The 26,378-nt window shown below is 41.4% G+C and overlaps 1 protein-coding gene and 1 long non-coding RNA gene across 3 annotated transcripts in view; one reads left to right on the top strand and one right to left on the bottom strand.

Annotated features, from left to right (window-relative positions):
• The window catches only part of THSD4 (thrombospondin type 1 domain containing 4), a 573,677-nt gene that overhangs the window by 400,007 nt on the left and 147,292 nt on the right, over nt 1-26,378 (bottom strand). The gene's annotated exons all lie outside the window — the stretch shown is intronic.
• LOC144302898 (uncharacterized) lies at nt 741-25,089 on the top strand. The gene is made up of 3 exons (XR_013369898.1): nt 741-820; nt 1,220-1,307; nt 24,694-25,089. It is a non-coding gene; the product is annotated as an uncharacterized LOC144302898 (long non-coding RNA).

Raw genomic sequence — 26,378 nt, 5'->3', positions numbered from 1 at the left:
GTATGTGTGAGGTAGAGAACATAGGACTTGGGCATGGATTGAACAGAAGCAATGAGAGGAAGACTGGCCTTGAGACTCCCAAGTGTTGACCCCAAAATGTTTGGTTTCAGCAACTGGGTAGGCAGTAATGCCATTTACTGAGATGGAAATAGATTTTATCATATTACACACATGCATAAAAGAGAACATGATTTCAACACATGAGGCTAGGTTCATCATTATAAGTCTTGAGAACAGATGTGTGAAGATAGAAAACAAGGCCAAGCAGCCAGTTAGAAAGCAAATCAGGAAATCCCTGGATCAGACTAAGAAGAATAAGAGCACAGTACTTTTCTAATCAGTTCAAATAATTTCTTGGAAGAGGCTGGATTCTAGGAGTTATTCAAATCATGGGTGTGCCAGAAAAAGTTGGATGGCTTCCAAAACCTGTGATCTTCCATGATAATAGAATTTTTAGATAAGCCTTTGACTGTCCCCTCCTAAGACTACACTTCTGGGCTTTCCTTGCACCTAGGTGTGGCCACAAGATGCCTTTTTGGCCAATGGAATGTAAGTGGGAGTGTCGTATGGCAACTTCCTGGAAATCTACATGTAAAACAGCAGGTCTATACGCTTTGTTCATTACTCTCCTTTCTTCTTCTATATCCTCTGCCTGGAATTGAAATATGATGGCTGGAACTCTAATTCACTCTTGGAATCTATGAATTAGGACCAAATTCTAGGAATGGAACAGTGATGAAGTGGAAGGTTCTGGGTCTTGGAGACTTTGTGGAGCTCAGTCACCATGTCAGCATCAGATTATCTTTCTCTGGACTATTAAGTAAGGGAGAAATCAACTTCCATCTTGTCTAAGCCACTTTGGTTTTGGTCTCTGCTTCTTAACACTGAACTAAATCTAAGCAGATATAATGTGAGAGGGATAGTTGTTGGTACACTGTGGTGGAGACAACCACACACTGTTCTAAGCATCCTTTCAATTTAGCGATAATTAGTTTCTAAAGAATCTCTCCCAATTCCACAGTGTATGAGAGTCATAAAGTGTGGGTTGTGTTCCTAAAATAAAATCATGCTAGAGGGACAGGTAGGTAAAAATTTAAGAGCAGAACTATTTGGATTAAAAGGGGCAGAGCTCCATGCCTGCTACTTGAAAACCACTGTGCTAAATGACAGTGATGCTAGAGTTACTGAACTGATAATATATGAATAGTAATTTTTTTAGGGTGAAGACAAGCTACGCAGATGGGAAGCCATCAACTGCTGGAGATCTGTTTGAGTGTACAGGCAACAGAGAGCAAGGAAGGAAACAGGTATTCCAACTGATCTGAGTATCCTATATTGTCAGTGTAGCAGGACCTACATGCTATCCATTCATCTGTCAAGCATGTCTTTTTGTTAAGAAGAAAGGAGAGGAAAAAAGGAAGAAATAAACCCATATGTCTATGGTCAATTGATTTTCAACCAAAAGGCACCAAATCATTCAATGGGAGAATAATAATTTCTTCAACAAATGGTGCTGGGACAACTGGATATCTCCATGCAAAAGAATCAAGTTTGACCCCTTCCTCACACTATTTACAAATATTAACTCAAAATGGATCAAAGAGCTAAATGTAAAAATTAAAAATTTGAAAATCTTAGATGCAAACATAGGTATACATTTTCATGACCATGGATTAGGCAGGGGATTTTTAAATATGGTACCCAATGCACATGCAGCAAAAGAAAAAATATATACACTGGACTTCATCAAAATAAAAAAAACTTCTGTGCTTCAAAAGACACCATAAAGAAAGTGAGAAGACAACCCACAAAATAGGAGAAAATATTTGCAAATCATATAACTGATAAGGATCTAGACTAAAGAATTCTTACAACTTAACAAAAAGACAATAAATTTTAAAATGGGCAAAGGATCTGAATAGCTATTTCTCAAAAAAAGACATAAAATGTTAAGCAAGCAGATGAAAAGATATTCAACATCATTAGTTATTAAGGAAAAGCAAAATAAAATCACAGCAAGATACTACTTCATCCTCCACTAGGATGGTTGAAATGAAAAAGGTTGACAGTAACAAATGTTGACAGGGATGTGGAGAAATAAGAATTCCCATACGTGCTGGTAAGAATGTAAGATGGTTCAGGTGCTGTGGAAAACAGCTGTAAGTTCCTCAAAAAGGTAATGATAGAGTTACTGTATGACTGAGCAATTCCACTCCTATGTACATACCCAGGAGAACTGAAGACACATGTTCACATAAAGATTTGTACACGAATGCTCACAGCAGTATTTTTCATGATAGCTAAAAAGTGGAATCAATCCAATGTCCATCAGTAGATGAATGGATAAAAATGTGCCATATCCTACAGTTGAATGTTATTTGTCAATAAAAAGAAATAAAGAACTAAGCCATGCTATGACACGGAAGACCCTTGAAAATAGTATGCTAAGTGAAAGAAGCCAGTCACAAAACACCACATATTGTATGATTCCATTTATATGAAACATCCAGAGAAAGAAGGGAGATTAGTATCTGCAAGGGATAGGAGGAGGGGGTACATGAAAGATTAGAGGTTTCTTTTGATGACAGAAACATTCTGGAATTAGGTAGTGATGACAGTTATCCAAAAACCACTGAACTGTACACTGTGAAATAGATAAAAGAGTGAATTTTAAGTTTTCTGAGTTTTATCTGTAAAAATAAATAAAATAAAAAGAAGGAAAGGAGACAGGGCTAGCCTGACTTTCAAACCAAGGCCAAAAATGATCTCTGCCATATTTCCATAAGCACTCAGGTGGAAAAAAATAATCAACATGAAGTACTTGTCATTTTACTTGAGTTTAGTCACTCTGAAAAAGTAGCAACTTATAGGAACAATTAAACCTTAGTAGGCAGGAAAGGGTTAAGAAAGGGATAACTCGGGAGGCCTGTGATGCCCAAGCCCTGTACATTTCAGAGAAAGCCCTGTCTAAAAGGACTGGCTCTTGGCCAGCCTCCTTGGAAGATAAGCCCTGGGCCCTTGGAATATTGTCCCATAAGACTGCTTATGTGTGCCCAAGGCCTTGGATACGCTCTCCAGTGTGACCACCCAGGTTTATCCTAGCAATGTGATTTAATGACCAAAACCTGTTTTTGCTTGGTGAGGGGGAGTGGGAAGGTGCTGGAGTCCTAGCAGCTGAGGTTAGTACTACGGATGCTGTATGCCCACATGACTGACCCCAATAAAAACCCTGGACACCAAGGCTTGAGTGTGCTTCCCGGGTTGGCAACACTTCTCATGAGTTGTCACATTCTTGTTGTGAAAATTAAGTGTATCCCTGCATAACTGTCTATTGCAGGAGATACCTGGAATCTTGCCCCTGGTTTCCCCTGGACTTACCCCAGGGCACCTTTTCCTTTTGCTGATTTTCATCTGTGATTTCTCACTGTAATAAACCATAACTGTGAGCACGACAGCTTTCCCGAGTCCAGCGATTCCATCTATCAGATTATCAGGCCTGAGGGGGGTCTGGGGAATCCCTCCCACACTGAGTTTTAAAGGCTCAGTATGCTGGCATATCCAGCATAAACACGCAAGCAGATCACACAGGTATAGAAACGGAGTATGATATTCAGTTACACGAGGGAAATATGGAACCTGACACGGAGGCCACAGCTGTAACTGGAGCAAGATGGCAGCCTGAGGATTGAAGGGAGGACCTGAACACATTTACTCAGCCAGCCTTAATAACCAGCTGGCAGAAAAGGGTTCCCACTCAAGAAGAGCAACTTTCACAGACCAGAATTCCAGAGAATCCTCGAGAAACAGAGGCAAGGTTATCCCAAAGCCTGGGAGAAACGTGATTTCCTCAAGAGTAGGATCTGAGGGATGGCCACAGAATAAGACCAAGAGAGAGCACGGGGAGAAAATTCTGGCATAGAACCCACATATCCATCCAGACTTGAAAATAGTGCCAACTTAGAAATCTAAGAAATTTATGCTTGTACTTCAGACTGTTATTTCCATAGAGTGATCTGTGAAGAAGTGCAATAGGATATTAATATGTATTTCACAGAGATCTACAATATGTTCAGAAGACACCGGGTTAAACAATTATAACTATTTTTGTTTGTTTGTTTTTAACTGCAGGACTTTCTCAGAGCCTTTAACATGCTAATCTACAGGATAAATTGTCACAATAGGAATATAACATGCTGTACTTCCAACTGTATTTGACCACAGAAGTCCCTTCCAAGCAGGATTTCAGAGATCCACTCTGTCAAAGACAGGGTTGAGAAATATTGTTCATCCAGGGAAATGAAAACTCATACTCAGCAAAGCATAAGCCCTTTTGTTTCAAAACTCTTTCTCCCTGAACCGTTTTGCCTGTGTGATGCTTTGCTTACCTTAGTTTCTTAGTAAAAGTACCTGAGAAGCAGGAAGGTATGTTGGAATGAGTACAGGCTTTTAAGGAAGGTAAACCTGAGTGTGACCTCAGTTTCCCAAATGTGTTGATCACACTCCTCAGGGTTGTTAGGAGGATAAAAATGAGATATTTGAATTACCTAGCAAGGGGCTCACCATAAGAGAAGGTAACAATAAATATACAATTCCCTCCATCTCCCTCCTTATCTTGAGCCTTCCTGTTCTGTGTGAGGGCCAAAGCAGGCATCTCCATACCTCTTTCAGCGTTAGCAGGAAAGTATGCACATTGGTCACCGTGGCAGTGATGGCAATCTGTCCAATCCCAGGACCCCGGGAACCAGAGACCACAGTGAATGGGAACTCCAGGATAGGTTTGGAACTGGCCAGGAGGGGAGGCCTTTCTCAGCAGAGCAGACCCTATGGCTAGTGGCATGTGTAAGCATCACTCTGCCATTAAATAGCTTTCACTCATAAACTTCTCCTGGACAACCTCATTCTGCATCAGTGGTAATCTTGTTAACAGGGCAATAAGAGCTACCGCACTGTAGGTGCATCCTAGGCATTGGGCAGCTTGTAACAGCAACCTCATTAATTCTCCCAGCAACTCAGAGTTAGCAAATAAAGAAAATAGACTTAGAGAGGTGGGATATCTTTGAAAGTCACAAGATTGGAACCGGGATGTGTCTGGCCTCAAACCTCAGCTAGCCACTGCTCTCAGTTCACAATGAGCTCCCATTGGCCAGCCTGGGCCCCTCTGCTTTGCAGTCCTATATCCAATTCCTGGGGGTGGTCTTGGGAAGAAAGTTCACCCACATCAAGAACCTGGTGTTGAATGATAATTGAAAATGTCTTCATCTTTCTATCATCCTGTCCTTACCTGGCAGATTGTAGGGGGTCCTCAAAGGCTCAAGTAATGTCCTCTGGGGACTGGTCATGCCTTGGGTTGGAATGTGTACTTTGATGTTTTAGAAAAGAAGATTAATGAAGAAAAACTTCTTGGTTCTTGGTTCCAGGTTGGTGGATGATTGGCCATGTAATTTTCATTCCCCTATCATCCATCGGCTCTGGGTCGTAGGGAAAAGTCTCCTATCTCCTTATGGGTTTCCCCAGAATCCCTATCAGAAAACACTTAGCCACCTTTCATCAGCAACAGAGCAGTTGGGGAAAGAGGTCCAAAAATTATGTGTGGGACCACTGGTGATGGATGGAAGAAAGGTGTTACAAACAAGCCTGGTGTGTTTATTGCCCGAGCCAAGGAGAGAAAATAGTCTTCATTGGACACACGTATCTGACAGCATCTGGATCCATTTAGTGAGCATATTTATTTCATAACAACATGAGATCATCATGCCAGGATGATTAATGATCTTTTATATCCTACCACTCTTTTTGCATACATCCACACGTCTGTTAAGGAGATTAATTATCTGAGATGGGGCAAATACGCATTTTGGTTCCTTCCAAATTAGCAGCACCTGAGTTCTTGGAAAATAATTTCAAGGTTCTTAGGTAATGGCTCTTGCACTTTCCCAAGGGGAAATAGTGATCTAACCCTCAAATTGAGCAAGAAACAAAAAAGGAGGAAAGAGAATTTGGGCTGAAATTTTACTGATAAGACCGAAAAATTTACTGCCAAACATATTTTTAAATATGCAGTATAATACCACACATTATAACTACACTGGAGATAGAACACATTGGAATACATTGGAAGAAAAATGCTGTTCTCTATATGGCCAACTTCAAGGATAAGTGATGTCCCCCTGAACGCCATCCAGGAGGATTTACAGTCTGAAGTAACAATTGTCAAAGCACCACCCAACCTCTGAAAGGAGCACAAGGCTTTCTCTTTCATGCCTCACCTGGGAGGGGTGGCCCAGATGGTTCTAACCAAAGGTTCTGGTCACAGCCAGATGGGGCAGGCTTACTCATGTTTCACAAAGCATGAGAGGTCCCAGCCTTTGTATGATGGTCTTTTTGGATTGCCTTCTAGAGCAAGTTCTCCTCCTGGGTGGTTTCTGGGATGTGCTGCCACGATGGGAAGCATCCCACTCGCAGACAGAATAAATGGACCGGGCAGATGGGGCCAGCTCTGCTCTTCAGCCCCAGTACTCTTCCTCAGAGACATGCCCTTCTAAACTCTTGCTCTGATCCTGAATGCCCATCTAGAGCCAACCAGGCAAAGGGAACCCAAGGAACCTGCTCTGGAGCCAAGCCAAAGGGTCCTCATGCACCAAAGTGGAGCAGCCCAACGGTTCTCATGAGAGGAGCCAGTAAGAAGGGCCTGGGGCATATCAACTACTGAGCATGAGAAGACTTCCTGCGTCTGCTCAGTGGTATTCTCGAGGTAGTAACCACGCCAGAGTCACACTGTCAGGCCAGGACTAATCTAAATACCAGCAAAATAGCCTCCGATGACCCCAGGCACCAGCACAGCAACCGGTGATGTAGTATCTCCCAGATGGATGGCACTAAACTGCAAGGCTCCAGGGAAGGAAAATCAGTAGTAACATGGAAAAAACTGAAAAAGAAGGTTCTGGAAAAGGCGACATAGTCAAGGTCCAATACCAGTTGCTATCAGGCCCACAGCCCTGGTTCTTCCCACAGAAACAAAAACAAACAAACCCATCTAAGATGTATTGATTGCTTTATCCAGAGCTGGCTTGTAGGAGTACCACATTTATAAGCTAGCGCATATCACATTGTTCGTGACAACTTTAGAGGTCATTTATCATTTGCCTCCCCATTCCCTCTTTGGCCAAAGCAGACAAGAGTGTCTGCCAGAGATTTGTTGAAACAGCCCATGCTGACTACCCGCTTCCTGCCCTATAGCTCTCTGATCTGAGGCTCCGTGGGCATTGCCAGGAGGTTCAGCCACTGTGCCGGTTGACAGGGGAAGTATGGGTGCCCGGAGCTTGCGATGGCCACACGTACTGACTGCCTGAATCACTTGGCAAAGCTTTATGAACACAGATCCCAGTGTTTCTTCCAGAACTGGAAGATCAGAGTCTCCTCCCAGATGAGGGAGTTTAGGAATCAGAAGAGCAAGAGTTGTAAGAGGTACACACAACTCATAAACGCAGACCTTACATCACGGGCCAGCGGACTTAGAGCTGCATGTAACATTCTCCAAAGGCAGACTGCCATTCCTAGGGCCCAAACCGAGGCCTCACAGGGAAGGCAGCCTCCTGAGCCCCTTGTGCAATGCAGGGTGGTAGAGGAAGGAGGGCTAAATGAGGATCCAGAAGACAGAGCAGCTCAGGAGCCACGGTGTTGCAATGGGGGGAAATGGGTACAGACTCGATCAGATGAGGGGAAGCCCTGAATCTTCATTACCTGTTGCTTTAGCTCATTCCACCTGGGCATCCCCAGGCCATCCCACTTGGATATTGGACATTAACAGGCCCTTTGCAGGTGGTGTGCACCATGCTAGCTACGGGGCTTGCTCTGAGCAGAGGCCCAGGGCCTCCCCTTTGGACAGGACTGCTGGCCCTGCTCTTCTTATCTCCCTGACTATAGCCTTTCCAGCTGTGTTCTGGCTTCAGTGCTTGTTTCTGGACCTCTTGGTTCTGGTGACTCACTGGCCTTCCCTCCTGGAGTCATCAGAGTTTGGCTTCTCTATTTGGGTCTCAGCTCTGCTCTGCACACCCCCACTTTCTACCACTTCTGGTTGTTCTCTCCAAACCTGGGGAAATAAATGTCCATGTGGTCTCAGGCCCATGGAATTCCATCAAACGAGGATCGAAAATCTTGCCAGGGAAGGGAGACTCAGACAACACTTGGAAGCTCATGTCTTGTGAATGGAAAGATTTTCTGGGCTTGAACCTACTACTTTGAACCTCAGCCTTCAGAAATGCCCCAAATAAACCAGTTCTAAACCATGTCTTGCTCCCACAGACACTGTCCAGTTCTTGCCTGACTGTAAAATCAGAGCATCTGGAGTTGTTGTGGCAGACAGTGTGGACATCAGGCAGCAGAGGTTGGTTCCCAAAAAGCCCCCCGGAAAGAGGGATCAAAAGGCACCCCATATCTCTGATGTCATGTACTGCAAACACCGAGTGGTGTCTCATCTGTTCTTGACAAGTTCCACTGGCTAGAAGAGTGGACACTTAACCATGCAGATATCCGGGCAGCATATAGTTCAGCTATGTTGAAGCACACATTCTAATCAGAAACCTTGAAGGGTAAATTGAGTCTAAAATTACTGGAGGAGGTCTCTAGGTAGCACCAAGAAAAAGTGTTATAAAAGAGATATTAAATTACTTCTCAAAGGAAAGAATCACTCTAATGTTAAACTGGAAAAAGGAGAGCCCAGAACAGCAAGGAAACTCTTAGAAAAGGCAGAGTAATAAAGGGAAACCCATTGCTTCAGATACTAACACATTGTATAAAGGAATTATAATGGAATCACAGTAGGATGCAATAGGCCGTTTATTTTATTGTTATTTTTTTTTAAAGATGGGGAGGGATACGGGGCAGAGGGAGAGGGAGAGAAGGAGAGAAATTTCTATACCCAACATGGAGCCCTACGTGGGACTTGATCTCATGACCTGAAAACACGACCTGAGCCGAAATCAAACATCAGATGCTTAACCAAATGAGCTACCCAGGCACCCTACTTTTAAATTTTTACTTATTTATTTGTTTGTTTTTATAATAGTTTAAAAATATATCTCATAAAATATATATGTGAAAAAAATGAAAATATATATTTCTGTCTATATAAACTTTAAATAAGTTACTGTCAACAAACTCAAAATGGTATCATGTAGGCCTAAAATGATAGCTAATAAACAAAGAAGCGGTTTGGAAAATGGCTTATGATATAATATGAAATCTTTAGAAAGGCAAAATAAAAAATGTATGGACACTGAGTAAACTCAAGAAAATATATAAAAGGGAAAAATAGATGCATCTGTGGGAGCCAGTGTGTGTGCTAGAGCAGTGGCCCTTCTCATACCTACCAAATCAATGTCTAGGGGAGGGAGCTGAGCTGCAACACTCTGCACGGTTCCCCAGGGAACGGCTTCAATCTTCTGTCATAGGTAGAAACCTCTGGGCAAGAGTTCAGAGCCAGGGATAGGAGTCGAAAGAGAGCCAGGCTTCACCTCCCACCCCAAGGAATGAGGGTAAATAAAAATTTTGTAGAAATCTAGACAAGTTGTAATTATCAAAAAAACATGAACAAACAATTCATAAAAGTAGAATATAAATGACCAGAAGAGCTGGGAATGTGCTCAAAAAGAAACTAAGAAATAACATTTTTTTTTTTAGAATAGCAAAGGTGGAAAAGAATGATTATCCTCAATGCACACAAGCATATGTTCAAAGATGTTTATTGAAAGCATTGCTTTAAATAGCAACATCCTACAGACAACCTAGATGGCCACCAGTAGGTGATTAATAAAACATGACAGTCCATCCATTAAATGGGGTACTTGGTGCAACTGAAAATCATGATCTTAGCAATGCAGGCTAAGCAGCATTATAAATAATATGATCTCAGTTTTTGTTTAAAAATATTAAATAATCTATAAAGTCAAATAATTATGGCAGTTATTTCCAAGTGACGGAATCAGAGCTGATATTTTCTCTTCTATCTTCAGTCCCCATTTCTGTCTAAAAACATACAAACAACAACAAAACCCCTCAACTTTTATTTTTTTATTTTTTATTTTTATTTAAACATTTTATTTATTTATTCATAGAGACACACACAGAGAGAGGCAGAGACACAGGCAGAGGGAGAAGCAGGCTCCATGCAGGGAGCCCAACATGGGACTCGATCCCGGGACTCGATCCCGGGACTCCAGGATCACACCCCAGGCTGCAGGTGGCACTAAACCACTGTGCCACTGGGGCTGCCCCCCCTCAACTTTTAATGAAAGAAAAGTTTTAGGTATTTAGGGAAAAATGACCTGAGGACAGATCAGTTTTCCTTGTCTTACAGCAAAGACATAGATTATTTTAAATGAAATAAGCTCTGCCCAGACTTTGCTATCTTCTTTAGAAATTGTTATGTCCTGGGGCAGCCCTGGTGTTGCAGCGGTTTAGCGCCGCCTTCAGCCCAGGCCCTGATCCTGGACACTCGGGATCAAGTCCCACATCAGCATGGAGCCTGCTTCTCCCCCTGCCTGTGTCTCTGCGCCCCCCCCCCCATCTCTCATGAATAAATAAATAAAATCTTTAAAAAAAAAAAAAACAAAAAAAGAAGTTGATATGTCCTGCAGCACCTGGGTTGCTCAGTCAGGTATGCATGCAATTCTTGATTTCAGCTCAGGTCATGATCTCAGGGTTGTGTGATCAAGCCACATGTTGGGCTTGGGCTCCTGGCTGGACGTGGAGTCTGCTTAAGATTCTCTCTCTCTTTCTCTCTCTGCCACTCCTACCTCCAAGTTAAAAAAAAAAAATCTTGGGTCCTAAAATGAGGTTATCCAATTAAACAGATATTGTTTTGAACACTGGCAAAATTTCAAAGCAAAGAGATCCTCCCTGGCTGTGATTCAGAAGGTGGGAAATGGTTGTCTGGGAAGAAGATGTTTATCAAGGCACTTTGTTGCTTTCTTAAAACTTGCCAGCACAATCCATTTATTTTATTATCTGGCTTATGATTTCTTAATTTGGAACTTAATTGAGATCTCATATACTCTCACTACTGCCAGACATTACACAAAAAGCTGAAAGCAGAAAAAGCAATCAAAAAGAGCACATCATAATCTCTAGGTTTTTACCATTACTTCTTAGTCTTATATTAGTATCTTCATGGGTAATTTTGGGGGATTAATAAGTGTTAGGGCTATAAAAAGCCAAACTCTGTCTAGAGAAGGCACTGAGTGATTTAGTGGATGAAGTGACAGGAAACTTGTACAAACACAGCATCTAGTCCAGAAATAGCAGCTAAGCCAATTTCTAACAATCAGCATTGGTTAACCCATCCCTAGTTCCCAGGATCCCGATGCAGCTCTAAAAGTGCCTTTTAGACTAAAGGTCCTCATTCTGGAAAGATACTTCGCTAATTCCCATTAAAAGTGTTATTCCTGTACTTCTGTTAACTTGAGTAGGTTTTTTTTTTTTAAGATTTTATTTATTCATTCATGAGAGACACACACAGAGAGAGAGAGAGATTGAAAGAGAGAGGGAGAGGCAGGTTTCATGTAGGGAGCCCGACGTGGGACTCGATCCTGGGACCGCAGGATCATGCCCTGAGCCACAGGCAGACGCTCAACTGCTGAGCCACCCAGGCATCCCTACTTGGGTAATTTTTGAAGGAAAAAAAAAAAAACATGCAGGAGTGGTACATCCTTGAGGACAGAACAGATAAAAATAATATTTAAGAAAAGGTTCTATTTTGGAAGGTATTTGGAAGGATAGATAGAAAAACTTTTCTTATATGAAAGTTTGGCCTTCGCTTTACAACAGGGGTGAGAATTTATCCTTATATTCCAGACTGCTCCAGTGTAAGATTATATTCTAAAGAGACAAAAAAAAATCAAAAGGCACATACATGAAGATTCCATTTCTTATATCCTGGGAGTATGAGAGTTAACCTCCTTTAGTTTAGGCTTTCTGGGTCCAGGGAGCATGTACACTTACTTATTTTCTCTTATAGAATCCCCTATTTCTATCCTGAGCCCTCAGTTACAATGCTTTTTAGAACTTTTTTAAAAAAAAGATCAGGGTCTCTTCTAGTGCCAGATGAAGGGGCAGGCTAGCCAGGCAGTTGTCAAGAAGCCAAAATATAAGGATAGCCTAACTGGAGAGAGAAAGAAAGAGAATAGTATTTTCTAGAACTTCTTTCAAAGAGGATCTGTAAATGGTTGAAAGTTTTCTGATGAGGGGTCAGTGGTTGTCATGACAACAGAAAGAGGTATGCTTAGGTAACAGTGGCTGGTCACCAAAATGCCTCCTCAGGTAGGTGGTTCCTGTTAAGGGCATTGTTTTTATGTTGCTCAATGTGGCACGCTAATTTGAGGCCAGAACAAGGAGCTGCTGCCCTCAGTGGCCCTCCTTTCTCCCCCATCATTCAGATGCACTTCTTCTCTAAATAACATGGAACAAATATTGGAGGAATATCAAAACATCCACTGTCCTTAGTTACCCCTACCAAGAGACTGAAGTTTGAAAATAAGAACTATAACGTGACCTAAGTTTTAAAAACATTCAAAATGCAGTAAAATATTTAAAACAGTTCCACAAAAGTCACCCAACTCCATCCCCCCTCTCTGCATCATCGTTCTACTTTCCCTACCGTCCAGCTCAGCAGGATGAATGAGGGACGACTCAGATGAGAGACTCCCAGGAGGCCAGGGAAAATCTGAGAGCACCAGGCTGGTGCAGACGGAGGAGACAATGGAGATGGCTGGCACCAAACTGTGTGGTGCACAGGCTAAAGGCCATCTGCGAAGGAATGCAGTACTCTGGGGAATCTGGAAAGCCCACACGATGGGAGACATCATTGTAAAGGAGGCTGGAGGCCTTTAAAGATACCCAGCACCGATCCCTGGGTGGCGCAGCGGTTTGGCGCCTGCCTTTGGCCCAGGGCGTGATCCTGGAGACCCGGGATCGAATCCCACGTCGGGCTCCTGGTGCATGGAGCCTGCTTCTCCCTCTGCCTGTGTCTCTGCCTCTCTCTCTCTCTGTTACTATCATAAAAAAAAAAAAAAAAAAAAAAAAGATACCCAGCACCTGTGTAGAGTATTGTGTAGGTAGCTCTCCTTCCTTATTTCACTTGATCTGAGTATTAATCCCACAAAGTCAGCCCTGCTATCCTATTTCACAGATGAAGGATTTAAGGAATGGCCCCAAGTTTGTGCAGTTAGCAAGGGCCTTACCTAGAACCAAATCTATGTTTGTCTGAATTCAATGTCCACGCTTTTTTCAAGAGACAGAAAACACAGCCATCTAGGAAAAAGGCAGAGTCACTGGACTTCACATCAGGAGACAAGTATTCTATCTTGGGGTTTGACTCTTCCTAACTTTTGGGAAAGTCACCTGATCTCTCTGAGGGAAACCGTATGTATGTGGATGAACACGGATGGTATAAGAGCAAGGATAGTAAAAATGACAATTCTTTTTTTTTTAAGATTTTATTTATTTATTTGAGAGAGAGAGAGAGAGAGAGAGAGAGAGAATGCACAAATGGGGAGGAACAGAGGGAGAGGGAGAAGCAGACTTCCTGCTGAGCAAGGAGCCCAAGGTGGGGCTCTATCCCAGGACCTTGGGATGATGACCTGAGCCTAAGGCAGACACTTAACTGACTGAGCCACCCAGGTGCCCCAAAAATGACGATTCTGATTAAAATAAAACCCAAGAGGTTCATTGGATCTGATGCTGAGGTGCCCAGTCTGTGGGAGGAGCACCAATATCAGGGCAGATGAGGAAGGAAGAAGTTGTTGAATGGGATCTCAGACACCTTGAAAGGGCTTCCGAGGTAAGGGTCCCTAACCAGGCTGGATGGTCACAAGGAAGGACTGAGGCCTGAAGCCAAAGTCACCCTCGAAACCCAACAACAAAGATTCTGCTTCCCCAACCATGGAAGATCTAAATAAACAGGTAAGCATTGGACCAGGGGCTTAAAGAGAAATTAGGTATTAACTCCAGATTGAGGAAAGAGGGGGAGTCCATTATTTTGAAGGAGGGACTATCTAGGGGATCCTAGAAGAGAACAAATGAAGCCTCATCAAGTGAGAAGAAAATAGTGAGATCAGAAATGTGTATCTGATTTTACAATACACATAGTTGATGCCCTGGTCCAGTAGCAAAATAATGAATGTGTTGCATTTTTGTTTGTTTGTTTGTTTGTTTTTTTAATGTCTTTTTAAGTGAGTACTGCAGACGACTGGAATGGCCAGTTACTAATGGAAGAGGGTCATGAAAAAGAATAAAATTGGAGGACTCAAACTTCCCAACTTAAAAACTAACTACAAAATTACAGTAATGAAGACAGTGTGGTATTATCATAAGGTTAGATATATAAGGACACCTGGATGGCTCAGTGGGTGAGCGTCTGCCTTCAGCTCAGGACGTGACCCTGGAGTTCTGGGATCGAGTCCCACATTGGGCTCCCGCATGGAACCTGCTTCTCCTCCCTCTGCCTATGTCTCTGCCTCTCTCTGTGTCTCTCATGAATAAATAAATAAAATCTTTCATTTTTTAAAAGTCTAGATATATAGATCAGTGGAGAAGAATCAAGCATCCAGAAATAAACCTGTATAAATACAGTCAATTGATTTTGGAAAAAGTACTGAGAAAATAATAGTCTCAATGAATGGTGCTGGGACAATTGAATAGCCACATGTGAAATAATACAGTTAGACCCTTATTTCACACTATATACAAAAGTTAATTCAAAACGGATCAAAGACCTAAAATTTAAGAGCTAAAACTATAAAACTCTTAAAACAAAACACAGGGGTCAATCTTTATATACTTGGATTTGGCAATGGATTGTTAGATAAGATACCCAAATCATGCACAACAGAGAAAAAAAATACATAAATTGGGCTTCATCAAAATTATAAATTTCTCTGCATCAAAGGATACTACCAAGACAGTGAGAAGACAATATACAGAATGGGAAGAGAAAATATTTGCAAATGATATACTTGATAAGGGTCTAATATTCAGAATATATAAAGAACTCTTATAACTCAGCAACAAAAAGACAAAAAAATTAAAACATGGGCAAAGCACTTGAGGAAACATTTTTCAAGATAAGACACAAATAGCCAACAGGCAAATGAAAAGAATCTCAATATCAGCATTCATTCAGGATGTAAATCAAAACCACAATGATATACCACTTCACATATACTAAGATGCTATAATTTGTTTTAAAAGGGAAAATAAATAAATAAATAGGAAAATAACAAGTGCAGTGAAAATGTAGAGGAAATTACTTAATTTTATGTTATGTGAATTTCATCTCATTTAAAAAAACGAATAGAAAAAAATGGAAGATTCAAATATAACCAGAAATGAAAGAGGAGACTTTACAACTGATACTACAGAAATAAAAAGAATCATAAGAGGCTACTGTGAACAATTACATGCCAACAAAGTAGATAGCCTAGAAGAAATGGATATATTCCAAGAAATACATAAATCAAGATTGAATCCTGAAGAAAGAGATAGTCTGGATGACCTATAACTAGTAGGAGATTAAAACAGCATAAAAACTTTCCAACTAAAGAAAAGCCCAGGACCAGATGGCTTTACCAGTGAATTCTACCAAACATTTAAGGAAAAATTAATGCCAAGTCTTCTCAAATTCTTCCAAAAAACTGAAGAGGAGAGAATACTTCCAAACTCATTTTATGAGGTCAGTGTTACTCTAATATCCAAAGCCAGACAGTGATACTACAAGGATATAAAATTACAGGCCAATATCTCTAATGAATACAGATGCAAAAATCCTCAACAAAATACTAGCCAAATTTAAAGGATCATACAAATGGGATTTATCCTTGGAATGCAAGGATGGTTCAGTATACAGAAATCAGTTAATGTTATTCACCATATTAGCAGAATGAAGGATAAAAATCACATGATTGTCTTCAGAAATGCATAAAAATCTGACAGAATTCAATACCTTTCATGATAAAAACTCTTAACAAACTAGAAATAGAAGGAAATTACCTCAACATAATAAAGGCTATATGTAGAAAATGCATAGCTAATACAGTCAATGTTTAAAAACTGAAAGCTATTTTTCTAAGATCAGGAATAAGTCACTTGCCACTTTTATTCAATATAGCACTGGAAATCTCAGCCCAGAGCAAGTAGGCAAGAGAAAGAAATTAGAGGCATCCTAATTGGAAAAAAAAAAAAAAGTAAAACTGTCTTGTTTGCAAATAACATAATCTTCCAAATAGAAAGCTCTAAGGATGCCACAAAGTAGTTATAACCACTAAATAAATTTAGTGAAGTTGTAGTATACAAATCAATATATAAAAATAAGTTGCACTTCCACACACTCCCAATAAACTATCTGAAAAGGAAACTAGAAAACAGTCTCATTTGCAAGAGCTCCAAAAAATACCTCCAAAACTTAGAAATAAACTTAACTAGGGAGGGTGAAGAATTTGTACACCAGAAACTACAAAACACTGATGAAACAAATTAAGGAAAGACAGCTTATGTTCTGGGTTGGACTGTTTAAGATTGTTTAGATGTCCACACTACTCTACGAAATCATCAGATTCAATGCCATCTCTATCCAAATCCCAATTTTTTACATTTTTACAGAAGTAGAAAACAACAGTACTAAAATTCACATGGAACCACAAGAGACTCCAAACAGCCAAAATAGTTTTGAGAAAGAACAAAGCTGGAGGGATCACACCTCCTGATTTCAAAATATATTACAAAGCTACGGTAATTCGAATAGTAAGGTGGGGTGCTTGGGTGGCTCAGTCAGTCAAGTGTCCAACTCTTGATTTTAGCTCAGGTCATGATCTCAGCATAATGGTATCGAGCCCCATTTTGGGCTCGGCACTCAGTGCGGTCTACTTGTTTCTTTTTCTTTGCTCCTTTTCCTACTCACTCTCTCTCATTTTCATAAATAAATAAGTAAATAAATAAGTAAATAAATAAATTCTTTTAAAAAATAGTGAGGTACTGGCATAATATAGATGAATAGAAGAAAGTAGAGAGCCCCAAAATCAAACCACATATATATAGTTACCTGATCCCCCGTAAGAGTGCCAAGAATACATAACAGGGAAAGAATAGTCTCTTCAATACATCCTGTTGGGAACACTGGATATTTACATGCAAAAAGAATGAAATAGGACCCTTATCTTATGCCATATATAAAAATCAACTCAAAATGAATTAAAGACTTAAATGTAAGAAGTGAAACTATAAAACTCTTAGAAGAAAACATAGGGTAAAAGCTACATGACATTGGTCTTGGCAGTGATTTCATGGATATGACACTAAAAGTACAGGCACCAAAAACAGAAATAGACAGTGAGACTATATCAAACTAAAAAGCTTCTACATAGCAAACAGAACAACAGAGTGAAAAGGCAACCTGCACAATGGGAGGAAGTATTTGTGAACCATATATTAGATATGGGTTTAATTTCCGAAATATATAAAGAATTCCTACAATTTAATAGCAAAAAAACTAATAAACCAATTAAAAATTGGGCTGAAGACTCAAATAAACACTGTTCGAAAGAAGACACACAAATAATTAGCTGGTACATGAAAAGATGCTCGACATTGGTAATCATCAGGGAAATGTAAATCAAAAGCACAATGAGAAATCACTTCACACCCGATAGGATGGCTATTTAGAAAAAAAAAAAAAAAAAAAAAAAAGGACAGTTAGTGTAGGCAAAGCTATGGAAAAACTAGAACTCTAGCACCCTGTTGGTGGGAGTGCAAAATGGTACAGCTGCTAGGGAAAATAGTATGGAGATTCCTCAAAAAATTAAAAATAGAACTACCATATGATCCAGCAATACTACTTCTGGGTAGGTGTCCAAAAGAATTGAAATCAGGATCTCAAAGAGATACCAGTACATCCACGTTCCTGCAGCACTGTACACCAATAGCCAAAAAGTAGAAACACTCTAAATGCCCATTGACAGATGAATGGATAAAGAAAATATGGTATATAAATATGATGGAATATTATTCAGTCTTAGAAAAAGAAGGAAATTCTGTAATGTGCAGTAACATGAATGAACTTGGAGGACATTATGCTAAGTGAAATAAGCCAATCGCTGAAGGACAAATACTGCACGTTTGTGCTGATATACCTAAAATAAACTCACTGGGCATCCCTGGTGGCTCAGCGGTTTAGCGCCGCCTTCAGCCCAGGGTGTGATCCTGGGGATGTGTCCCACGTCTGGCTTCCTGCATGGGGCCAGCTTCTCCCTCTGCCTATGTCTCTGCCTCTCTCTCTGTCTCTATGTCTCTCATGAATAAATAAATAAAATCTTAAAAAAAAACAAACAAACTCACAGAACCAGAGAGCAGAACAGTGGTTTCCAGGGGCCTGGAAGAGGGAGAAATTCGGAGTTGCTAATCAATGGGCGTAAAGTCTCAATTATGAAGATGAATAAGTACACTGTCTCTGCCATTAACAATTCTATACCACACACTTAAAAATTTAAGAGGGTAGATCTCAGGTGTTTTTGCCACAATAAAGTAAAATTTTAAAAAATAATGAGAGGTAAACAAATGGCCCACAAGTACATGAATATATGTCTCACATTGGCAGTGGGCACAGGAGAAGAAAGGGAGAGGAATGAACACTAAGACCCATCCTAGATACATTTCAAATGTTATCTCATGGAATCCTCACAAGAGACCCCATGACGGTGATATTATTAAACCTATTTTGCAGATAAGGAGACAGAGGCCCCAAGCCATTCAGAAATTAGTCATAGTTAATAAACGGCAAGGTTGGAACAAGGCTTCTCAATAAATTACCAAAATGGCAGCACCAAGATTATGACTCAAAGGTATAGGACGCTTTCAGACAACCTGAAAATTGGACTCTTGATTTTATGGCACTTTTACAGTGTGATAACACATAAAAAAAACCTGTGATAAAATTTTATGCCTATGAAGCCATGGACACAAAGCCTTGGCCTGTGCTGAGGATAATGCAGGACAGGTGCTGCACAGACTTACGCATGCTACTTGGCCAACTCCCTCAACCCTGCTCTATATAACTGCTTCCCTGCTCCAGAGACACACACCAAGAAAGACTTGGCAGGAATACACATCTTGCCCCAGAGATACAAACTAACAGAGACAACTGGCCTCAGGGAGGCTTCAGAGGTTACCTGGTCTTAGTGGGTCTGAACACACGTGCACCGACCAGATGCACCTGAATCACCTAGGAAGCTTGTAAACTACAAATTCCTGGGCCTCATTCCAGAGCTCTGGGGAGTAAGGCCCAGAAATGAGAATTTGTTAAAAGCTCCCCAGGGGAACCTTTATACGTGGGTGTTGAGAGTATAAAATGGAACAGTCCCTTTGGAAAACAGGCTGGCAGTTTCCTAAGAAGTTAAACACAGAATTACCACATGGCCCAGTAATTCTACTTCTAGGTATATACTCCAGAAAAATGAAAACACACATCCCCACAAAAGCCTGTATGGATTTTGGATATTCTCGGCAGCATTATTTGTCGTCTGGGAAGTCCCTCAGCTGGACAAAATGTCCATGAGCTGGCAAATGGACAGACTAAATGTAGTGTGTTGGATAATGGAATACTAAGGAACAATAAAAAGGGACAAACTGCTGATGCATACCGCAACATCAATGAACCTTAAATACTTCACTGTAAGTAAAACAAGCCAGATGCCAGGGGCCACATCGTGTATGGTTCTATATCTATGCAATGTCCAGAAAAGATAAGTTTGTAGAAACAGAAATTACAAAGATTGCTAGTTACTGGGGTGGAGGATGAGAAAGGTATTAACACAGGCACAGGGATGTTACTAGAGAGATGAAAATGTTCTCAAACTGATTTATGGTGATAGTTGTATAAGCTGTAGATTTATTAAAAACAAGTGAACAGTATAATTTAAGTGGGTAAATTTTATAATATGTAAAATACACCTCAATAGAGCTGGAGAACCACTGAATTCCAATACACTTATCTTATGAAGAGGAAACTAAAACACAGAAAGGGAAATGATTCACCCAGGGTCACAAAGTGAGTTTACACAGAGCCAGAACACCTCTGATGTATGCCTCTGCAAAAGGAAACGGAGGGCTGGGGGATGACCTGGTAAAAGGATCCGAAGTGGATAGCCAACATCAATGAGTCATGCCCCACTAAACCCTTTTCCCCCACGAATAGCAGGAAGCCGGCTTGTTTTGCTTGAACCATCCAGGAAAAGGGCTCAGGAAGCAGCTGGAAGGCAGTAGAAGGGCCTTGGAGTCAGGAGGCCTGAGTTCCAATCCTGGCCCCCAAAGTTAATGGCAACCCTGGACAGGTCATTCGGCCTCCCTGGGTCTCATCTTGTTCCTCCATTTGTAAACAGAGCTGATAACATCACACTCCAGGATCACCATGACACTGGTAAGGAAGACATTGAGTAATCCAGGCAAGAGATGATTCCAGATGATTTCCTCCTGCCTAACTGAAACCACAGATGTCCAGGCCAATCTGCTTATCTAAACGCCACAATTAGAGCATCCCTTCCAGCCTTTGGGAACCCGCAGGCCCTATCAAGGTTCCCTGATGCAGGCACCACTCTGATCTTGGTCCCAGCCCCAGCTTGATCCAAGTCCCCAGGTGTCATAAAACTCTGGAAAGGGGAGACGGGATTGTATTTCTTTACAGATATGACAGCCCCAGACTGAGAACAATATATGTTTAAAAAATAACAACTTTCCAAGTGGCCACCGATGCATCAAATACTAGATTGGGCGTGGTGTTATTACAAGACCAAGAGAATGTAAAACATCCTGTAATATATCTCAGCAGAAAATCTTTGCCAAGGGAAAGAAATCTGTATTCTATCTGAGAGGAATGTTTGGTAATTGTTTGGGCCTTGGATAAACTCAGGCCATAAGTTTTGGGCCAGGCGTTTACATTACGGGCTAATCATAGAGCCCTGATGTGAATACAGGCTTTACAGAGCAAGGAGAGCGAGCGTTACCAAGATGGTCATGGCAGCTCCAACCCTTATGGAGAGACGTGCAGCCTGTGTCAGGGTGGGCGAACATTCAGACCAGGATGTTTTATTAGAAGAAAAAAATGTAAACGCTGCTATCTCCCAGACTGAATCCATTTCAGTGGATCCTGAGCTCTTAGCCTGCGCGATCAGACAAGAATGTCAACGTGGCCAGAAGGTGAAGTGATGAGGGGACCCGTCCAACTCTGCTCACTTGGGCCACGTTGTGTTTGCTGTATTCGTTCCAAAGGAAATCTGACTTCTTGGAGGAACCTGTTTGTGTCATTGAGTAGTTAGTGCCTGGTAACTGAACCAGACGGTGACTAATTCTTTGCAAAAGGTCATTTGGGACAGGCGAGAAGACAAAGGAAACAGAGGCTCACATCTCATGACAGTAGAGCTGGCTTCAGCTGGCAGGAAGCAAGCTTAACTGGAGAGCATTTAGCTCAAAGAGGTGTTAAAGACCTGCTGAAAATGTAATTTTAAGCACCAGCAGAGGGGAACAGAAGGCACTAGAAGGGGGAAAGGAGTAAGGCAGGAAAGATGTGAAGAAAAGCAAAGGTCAGGAGGGACAAACATTTAAAATAGGAATGGCAAATATTTAACGAATGAGCTGCAAATGACCTCACCCAGGATTCAGGGTGGCCTCAGAGTCACCCAAGCAGCCCGCGGGAGACACTGGAAGTGTGTTCCTTGTGAGCCTCCCAGGGCTGACGGCAAAGCCTAGGTTTTTACTTCCAAATAAACACAGAAGTGTACCAATCTGCCTTTACGTCCTCTCCCTCCCCAAAGTCCACTAAAACGCCAGTAGAACAATTACAAATAATTTAAACTATAAGGATAAAGGCAACAGAAGGAGACATCAGCAAAGAAAAAGCTTTTGCAAACTTGGAGAGAAGTGGATGGAAGAGCTGTAAGAGAGTAAGTTGCAAAAAAAAAAAAAAAAAAGAGAGTAAGTTGCAAACCCAGTGTCTGCTATGAAAGATACTGCGAGGGCCAGTGCCAACTGGCCTGATGCCCCAGAAGCTCCACCCTTGGAGGCACACCTTCACGAAACATGGGGCCCAGATACATGACGGAAAACTGGTACCGAGCACACTTGGAGTGTTCAGACCACTTTGCATCCTCTCCAAGTAGGCAAGAGGGCTCTTCCCTGGAGAAACTGAGAAGGGGCTGCACACTCAGCAAGTAGACTTAGTGAAAGACAGTGGTAGGGGGCAAGGGGCTCCTACAATATAGCATCAAACTCTTTCCTCCCCAAGAAAGGCTTATCAGCCACCTACCCCACCCACACACCTAGAGATTTCAACCTGGATTTTGGTGCCTTACTGTCAAAGATAAATACTCACTACAGGTCAACAGACATTTGGGGAAAGCCTGTGGCATGATAGGAATGGTCAAAACAAACAGAAAAATCACTTGGAGGTGGAAGAAATTCAGGGAAAAGAAAAAGAACCTTTAAAAACCTATTATTTTCTTAGAGAGTTGAACACATTAAGATACTGCATCCATGAAACAAGAACAGGATATGAGGTTAAAGAAATCATCAGAAAACAGGAAAGAGCTCCTGAAAATTACATGATCATAAAAATTAATATGTTCAACTGAGAATCTAAACCATAGCCAAGCAAACTCCCCAGAAAATAGACCTAAAATCACAACAATGGAAAATAGGAGAGGAGGGGATCCCTGGGTGGCTTAGCGGTTTTGCGCCTGCTTTTGGCCCAGGGCGCGATCCTGGAGTCCCGTGATCGAGTCCCGCGTCAGGCTCCCTGCATGGAACCTGCTTCTCCCTCTGCCTGTGTCTCTGCCTCTCTCTCTCTCTCTCTCTCTCTGTGTCTATTATAAATAAATAAAAATAAATCTTTAAAAAAAAAGAAAGAGAAAAAAAGAAAATAGGAGAGGAAAGAAAATTTGAGACACTATCCAAAAAGGAGTTCCAAAAATTAAAAACAAAACAAAACAAAACAAAAAAAACACACACAAAAAAACCCAGTAAATACAGAGAAGAAACTCATCAAAGAAATACTAAAAGAAACTACCCAGGAATGAGTTTCTAGGTTGAAAGGCCCATCATGACATGTGCATAAGACACAAGGGACCAGACCATTCTCAAATGATTTCCAAACATTGATTTCTAAGACTAGTTTAATTATAAGCCAACTATAGGGGTGGAATGAACACATTTTTTTTTTTAGATATGCAAAAACCAAAAGTATTTCCCTTGCTCACTTCCTTAAAAAGCTGCTAAAGGGTGTATTTCAGCCAAGCAGAAGAGTAAACAGAGAAAGCAAAACACATGGGATATGGTAGACAGGGACTATGAGAATAGACGGGGGAGCTATGATGTCCTCAGCCTATAACACAACCAGTCCATACTGGAGCAGGAGGTGGAGAAGGAGGACTATGTAGGGTAAGATCTCCAGGAGAAAGTGAAATGTAAATGAGCACTTGGAAAAATTGATAGATGTCAGAAAAATACCGCTAGAGTTAATTTTATGTGTCAACTCATTTGGGTCATGGGGTGTCCAGATTTTGGTCAAACATTCTGAGTGCGTTTGTGAAGGTGTTTCTGGATGAGATTAACATTTGAATCAGTAGACTGAACAGAACAGATTCCTGGCCCTTCCCTACTGTGGATGGGCCACATCCAATCAGGTGAAGGCCCAAATAGAACGTAAAGGCTGACCCCTCCTGTCTGACTGTCTTGATCTGGGGCACCGGTTTTTTCCTGTTTTGGGGTCTTGAGCCTGCTGGCTTTCAGACTGGAACTACACCATCAGCTTACTTAGGTCTCCAGCTTGCCAACCACATATCTTGGGGTATTTCAGGCTCCATAACTGTAGGAGCCAATTCCTCACAGTAAACAAACACACCCATACATATAGGGATACATATATACATACATCCTATTGGTTCTATTTCTCTGGAGAATCCTGACTACTACGGATATATTATTTAGAAAGTAATATGGTAACATGTGAAAGAAATGTAGTGAACAGTAGTTCCATAGTCATAATAATATAAATAATGACTACTTAAAAGTTCACTTGTAACTACATGGAGCAGGTTAGAGAAGGGAAGTGAAGCTGAGGGTGGCTGGTTTAAGATTGTTAAATCCAGTTCCCTTACAAGAAGTCAAGAAGGAATATCCAAAATGGATAACTCACATTGCCTAGAAATATGGAGTTAAATGCCAAAAGAAACAGCTCAAGAAATTGAAGAGAGCTGCCTCTGAGGAGTGGCTAGGATTTGGGGGGAATACTGTTTTTCATTATAAGCCTTTTAGGACTATTTGAGTTTTAAATTATATGCATGTGTTCATAAATAAAAGTTAAAGAAGGGGAAAAAAGGAAACCAGATTTTCAAGACAGATCAATTAGGATGTGATTATATAGGTTAAAAATAACTTGATTGGAATTGGCAGCAGAAACAAACCTTCCTGCCACCTTTAACACGTGATGACAAGGTCACTTATTTGCAGCCAACAGCTTTTTTAGATAGTCAAGTGTTTTACAGGTTTTAAACAAAATACAAAGGTAACTAATTTATATATTACGACTAAAAGAGATACTTCTATAAAATAAACATTTTTTAAATTAAGCACTAATGAATGATGTATCTCTGCTCTTCTTAGTGATCAAAGCCTGAGATAAATTTAATTACCACGCATTTGGCTTTCTTGGAATTCAGTTCTTGGAAGCGAAGAGCTTTTGCAAGCATCGGATGTCACTGTAAACAAGATCACTTTTAAAAGCAGCTCAGTAAGTTGACAGGCATGGAGGTCCCCCAAAAAGACGTTATAGGACAAATGGAGAAAAATCCAAATGACACACGAATGAAAGCCTGGGACTTGACTAAAACCTCCAATGGCAACATCATTCGTGGATTTTAAGTGTTTGGGACATCTGGGTGGCTCAGCAGTTTAGCTCCTCCCTTCGGCCCAGGGCGTGACCCTGGAGACCCGGGATCGAGTCCCACGTCGGGCTCCCTGCATGGAGCCTGCTTCTCCCTCTGCCTGTGTCTCTGCCTCCCTCCCTCTGTGTCTTTCATGAATAAAGAAATAAAATCTTTGAAAAGAATAAAAAATTTTAAAAAATAAACTCTTAAAAAAATAAAATAAAAGTGTTCTACTGCCCTATTGTGAACACAGAACCCACCCTAGCTGGTTTAAGCAGAAATGTATTTAAATGACATTAGGTAGTTAACAGAATCTCCAGGAGAGCCAGCTTGGAAGCCACTGAGCCAGGAACAGAGGACATCCCGTACCAGCACCTGTTCCTGGGAAGCCCTAAGGCTACATATCCTGGCACTGCCATTCACCAGTTGGCACCACCATTACTACCAACAGGATATGCATGGTACAAGGACCAAGGCAATCTGATCCAGACCAGAACTTCCAATGCCCATCTCCCTACTCCATCATCACTGAAAAGAGAGAACTAGTAAATATTTGGGGGAGGGGGTCTGATGCATATCTTCCCTGGAGAAAGGTGGGTGAGGAGGTTTTTATCATGTGTGGGTACTTCTCCAGTGCACTGACACCATCCCCTTATTCTGGATTATTTGGCAGGGAGGGATCATCCAGCTAGAAAAATAGGAAAGTGAATTCCAGTCATTCGTGCCCTGTCAGGAAGAAGCAAGAGACATGTCTTGTGATAAAAGATGAGCCCCAAACAGGCTAAGGCAATGCCAGGCGGTTTAGAACTCTACCCCCTATTATTCTTTGTTCTCAGTATAGATCGTTGTGTATCTGTTTTGTGAGTCACATAGGCATCCGGTTACTTGTAATAATCAGATCTCTGATTGGTCCATACTCATTTAACGGCTGCTTAATTAGTTCCCTTGAAAACTGGACCTCAAAAGGGAACCCGCAAAGGGATGGCCTGGGTACCTACCCTGCCCTGGGCTACCAGAAGTGGAGCTATTTACTTTTCTCAGAATGGAGAGATATAGGGAGTGAGGTAGGGAAGGAGAGATAGAAAATGACTTCTGCTCGCTGTCCAGTGCAACTCACCCTGATATCATGCAGGACCATATTCGTAGAGGTCGTATGACCTGCTGTGCCTCAGGAGGTTTAGAAGAGGTTCAGTCTAAATATGCTACCTCCCCACTTTCTAGGTGGCACATGCATGAGTGCCTAAGGGCTCCTTGGAGTCTCTCCGTCAGAGTCAACAGGAAAGCTCCAGGGTGGCAGATGAGAGGTTAGGAGCTGTCGGGTGTTGTCCACAGCAGGACAAGTTTGCCAGCGACTGAGCCAAGATCCTCAAGTTAAGCGTAGCTGAGAGGATCTAAGGTGGCACATAAGAAATGTCTCAAACG

The sequence above is a fragment of the Canis aureus genome, chromosome 32 (genome assembly GCF_053574225.1).
Source record: "Canis aureus isolate CA01 chromosome 32, VMU_Caureus_v.1.0, whole genome shotgun sequence".
Taxonomy (NCBI): domain Eukaryota; kingdom Metazoa; phylum Chordata; class Mammalia; order Carnivora; family Canidae; genus Canis; species Canis aureus.
The sequence above is the reverse complement of the archived record's forward strand: the minus strand, read 5'-3'. Positions and strand labels throughout refer to the sequence as shown.